General features: G+C 43.5%; 1 protein-coding gene across 1 annotated transcript in view; it reads left to right on the forward strand.

Annotated features, from left to right (window-relative positions):
* fam131bb (family with sequence similarity 131 member Bb) overlaps window positions 1-5,210 on the forward strand; it is a gene marked incomplete at both ends in the record, with an annotated part of 14,705 nt that overhangs the window by 152 nt on the left and 9,343 nt on the right. The gene's annotated exons all lie outside the window — the stretch shown is intronic.

Genomic DNA, 5,210 nt, shown 5'->3' on the forward strand with positions numbered 1-5,210 from the left:
GGGTGTGTGTGCTAGGCTGCCTCTCGCTCCGTATGGTTGTGGGGATAGGCTGTGAGGATGGGGACGGAGATGAGGCTGGGGAATAGATGGATGGATGCTAGCCATGTCTGTGTTTAGATTGAGCTCAGTATTCACGTATGGCCAAGATGTCAGAGACGATATGTGTTAAAATGTGCTGCTGCTGTGTGTGTGCATCATCCCCCTCCTCCTCCTCCCTCTTCTCCTCTCTTGATTTATGATGCTGCTTGGCAGTGTGTGTATGTGTGCGAGTGGGAGGCAAAGAGAGAGGGATGGAGGAAGGGAGCGAGAATGGGAGATTGACATTCTGTGATAGTGCTTGTTCAGAGGGAGGTTTAGGGAGAGATAGAAACAAGGAGAAAAAAACAGGGAGAAATAATGGAAAATGCAAATGTCTTGGGTGTTTGTATAGTGTAGCATTACATGTATATGAATAGAGAGAGAGAGAGGGTAAGACATTCTGAATGTGATTGCAGGCAGAGAATAGGGGAGATGGAGAAAAAGAGACAGAGAGAAGAAGGGGGAATGCGTGGACTATTCAGGTTAGGACTGTCCTGAACAATACACATTCATGACACGTTAAGTAAATCAACGTCAGGACTGGTGTGGGGTGAGAGAGAGGGGGTGAGAGAGAAAGAGCGAAAGAGCAAAGCTGCAAATAAAATGTTATAATTTAAAAAGCAGAGTATGTCCCGAAAGTCCATAAGAGCTGACTGTATAGGTCTGTGTTATAGCACTGTTGTAAAATTAAAATATGTAGATTGGATTCCACTCAGGTATAAATGGAGGCCCAAAGTACTGATCTGAAATATTTGTGACCCACTTAGTGTGGTCATAAATGGACTCTCAAAACATGTTGTGGCAAAACGTCCAGACAAAGTCCTAAATTAGGTACATGTACTGTATTTACCTAAAGTCAAATTAGCTCAAAGTAGACTCACAGAGGTAGTAGCCTTGTAAAGCTGGTTAGAGGTCAATGACCAATTGCATATAACATCTTACGTGTTTTACTGAAGGGTTTAACTTAAGAAATCATTTCCCCTTAGCTAGATTGTTTAAAGGCGCTGCATAAAGCTCCTCAAATGAATTTTGTAGCTATGGAAAATATTTAACTGTTTTACAATAGTTTTGACGTATCGCCACGGTAACACTAGACGGCAGGCCAAAATAGTCCTCTAGTTACCATGGAGATAGCTTGCGATTCCCCTTCAACTCAGATGAGATCGCAATTATTAATTTGGGTATTGTGAAATATGACATTTACATCAGTTGCAGGAACAAAAAAAACCGTTTTCTACACTGAAATGTGTTGGCCTGAGTTACTTTTTCTACATTTGTTTTTCTTCTTTATCTAACAACTTGTGAGTAAGTGCACAGACTGCTATGGTTAGAAATAGCTAGCTAGCATTAGCCAGACAGATGCAAATCTTACATTACTAGAAAGCAGCATCCTAGCAGTCAATGAAATGTGAATTTATTGGGCCACATTATGTGATCTTCATAACTGAATTAAGCAGCAGCAAGTGCTCCCTCAACTTTGTAACGGTAAAATCCCACTTAATATGTTTTTTTGCAACTGTTAAATTACTTAAGTGAAATATTGAGATATGACCTCATAATTTAAAGGAAAATACTTAAATTGGAGGGTAACAATGTTTTTTGTGCAATTGACTTAAATTTGGCGAGGGAAAAGTTAAGGGGCAAAATTGACTAAAGCCCTTTTTATTGCAGTCGGCCACAGGTAACCTCAAAACCAGGTTAAAGGTCAGGTCAACAGTGGAACATCTTGGTGAAATATGTACAGTCTATGGGAATTACAGTAGAATGGAAAGGAGAAGGCAGGTGTGAGCTGAATTGAGAAGCCATGTTAACTGTGTCAAACTACCCAGGGCACTTGCTTTACAGATGTATGACACTGAGTAGAGATGGGCAAGCAAAGATGAGAGATTCACTTCAATAGGCTGACCTTGTTATGACTTGTCCTACATTAATTCAACAAAAAAGATTTGAAAAAGACTGAATGGGCTACCTGGTGTATACCAAGGGAGGCTGGTGGAGGTAGAAATCGGGTGATTCCATTCCATGCATTACAATATGCCCGTCCTCTGATTTCTACCTCCACCAACCTCCCCTGTCGTATACTGATGCTTAAGAACCTCTACTGGGTTATTTGATTCTTAGAACCTATAAAAATACAAAAGTGACCAGGACAGTTCTTTTTCATTTATTTTTTTTACATTTTTAAAAGCACTGTGTTGATATTTTTATGAAACCATGGACAGTGTAAGGGAATGTTTCTTTATTGAGGGGAAGATAAAAAAGGCTTTCTGGAAGCAAACAACTGTTTGAGAGAGTGTGAGTCAGTGCTGTGGTATTGAGCAGCTGCAACAGCGTAGAGGCGTGGTGTGTTTATCCTGGGTGAAAATGGCTTCAGTGTCCAGTATCGATTGGCCTTCTCAACTGCAGTCTTCCCTGCCAACCAAAGATCAACAGGAGGCAGCAGAGCAGCCATCACTATCTGTCTGTGCACTGTAGTAAAGCTAATGTGTTTGTCTGTCTGCCCTGAGGTAATACTATACTAGCTAAAATATATCTGCACTGTTGTAAGGTAATGGTATCTGTGTGCACTGTGGTAATGTTGTAGTATCCACTGTTGTAAGGTAATGGTATCTGTCTGCACTGTAGCAGACAATGCTATGTAAAGTGGCTGATATCTGTGCCCTGTAGTAGCTGAATTCCACTGTCCTAGCTAACAGAAACCTACTGCTTTTCTGACAATATAGGCAGCGACACAGGCTACACCAACCTCTTAGACCTTGTGGGCTCTAACTCCACCTATTGCATCAAGCAGGTATGATGCCATATATGTCCTGGATAGTTCTGCCTCACCTGATATATGAAGTAGGGTGACACACATACAGCAAAGTTCCTATACTGCACCTGTTAGGTTAGGCGAAGGATACAGAGAGTAAGGTGAGGGGTATGTATTCCTCTTCACTTGTTCAGTAAGGAGACTGAGGTGAGGTGTGTGTGTGTGTGTGTGTGTGTGTGTGTGTGTGTGTGTGTGTGTGTGTGTGTGTGTGTGTGTGTGTGTGCGCGCGTGTGTGTGTGCGGGCGTGTTTGTGTGTGTGGTAAGGTACGGTACGGTATAGTGGACAGGATGGATTGCAGTGAACCAAGTAGAGTATGCAGTGAACCAGGTAGAGTATGCAGTGAACCAGGTAGAGTGTCATATTTAGTGTTCCCCTGCACCTGTTAGGTCAGGTGACCAGACTACTGCACCTGCTCACTGCATATTAGTGATGGTGTTGATTGTTACTCTTCATCTGAATGGGCTTTCACATTAAAGCAAGAGTATGTTTCTGTATTCACTAACCAGGCCACATTTGCCTGACCTACATGTGGTTTCTGAGTAAATCAGTGTAATAAGTGTTTGGCCCGTGGGCAGAGATGGTCCGCAGGGTTGGCTGTGTATGATGCTGCTGCTGACACATCACTGAGTGGAGGTGACTGAGCACCACTTCTAATAATGCAGCCTGTGTGCCAAAGCCAGTCAGTGTGTAAGTGTGTGTGAGTGAGTGATTGTGAGTGTGTGTGGTGTGTGTGTGTGTGTGTGTGTGTGTGTGTGTGTGTGTGTGTGTGTGTGTGTGTGTGCGCATGTGTGTGTGCGTGTGTACTGCGTTTGTGTGTATGTATGCGCATGCGTGTTTTCTGTTGTTTACAACTTCTCCTTCTCTGAGACTGCGCTAGAATGTGTGTGTGTGTGTGTGTGTGTGTGTGTGTGTGTGTGTGCGAGTGTGTGCGTGTTTGTGTGTGTGGTACGGTATGGTACAGTGTGTATGTGTGTGTGCGTGTGTACTGTGTTTCTGTGTATGTATGCGCATGCGTGTTTTCTGTTATTTACAACTTCTCCTTCTCTGAGACTGCGCTAGAGTGTGTCTGTGTGTGTGTGTGTGTGTGTGTGTGTGTTTGTGTCTGTGTGTGTGTGTGTGTGTGTGTGTGTGTGTGTGTGTGTGTGTGAGAGTAGTGCCTGCCACCTTGCTCCATTACACTGTTTATGATATTGTATTCCGAAGAGGGATTCCCTGACATTGATTTGATTAAAAAGTGCTGACACACAAAGACAGACAGACAGTCTGATACACACACACACACACACACACACACACACACACACACACACACACACACACACACACACACACACACACACACACACACACACACACACATGCACACACACAAACACACACAGTATGTACACACACACTGTACAACTGATACCAATGTACACTTACTCACACACACCAGTTGACAAGCACACTGTGAAGACGGCCGTTGGAACATTGATCGACCGATGACAGGATTGGCATACACATAAACACAGTCAAGGTGAATGACTCAGTGATGAACTACTTCAGGATGTGTGTGTGTGTGTGTGTGTGTGTGTGTGGGGGGGAGGGGGGGTGCTGGCTTGTGCGCAATTTAGTGAGTACCTGTGTGTTGGGTGTCAGCCCTTGATCAATGTGGTAGGAGAAATAGAGTGGAGAGAGTTAGAATATGAGTGTGTTTGAGCCTCTGAGAGTGGCCCTGTGTGGGAGCAGGGTGGCAGTCCTAGCGGTAAACACAGTGACTCAGCCACAGAGTGAGTTATGAAACTGACACACAATGCTGTGAATGAGGGGAGAATATCATTATCAGATCTGTGTGTGCACTTACTGTGGGCTGCACAGCTATTCCCTCAATGTTATCATGATCTACTAACTAAGGCCTACTGATAAAAAAAAAAAAAAGCACAAGCCATCTCAATGACAGGCAATCTGGTACAGTGCACTTAGGAAGCGTACAGAAGTTCAATTCAGCCTCTTATCCAACACACACACAGTGTAGGCTATCGCTGTATATTATCCATGGGTTACATATATGTAAATCATGTGATAGTGTGATTATAATCATGTGATAAGGTGTTTATTACAAAGGACTGGGCCTAGTTTTAGTCAACCCAGATCCTAGAGACTGAATCAAGTTTCTGAGTGCTGGGTGTGGGGTGGTACACAAGCCTAGTCTACAGGGTTCTGGGACCAGATTTAAGGCAGCTTATACCAGTCATTATGACCTGCACTGGCTATAAGGGATAGCAGGGATAATAACTCAACAGAGTAATGAGGCATGTCATACCCATTCATAATGGG

The sequence above is a fragment of the Argentina silus genome (assembly GCF_951799395.1).
Source record: "Argentina silus genome assembly, chromosome: 10".
In the NCBI taxonomy this organism is placed as follows: Eukaryota; Metazoa; Chordata; class Actinopteri; order Argentiniformes; family Argentinidae; genus Argentina; species Argentina silus.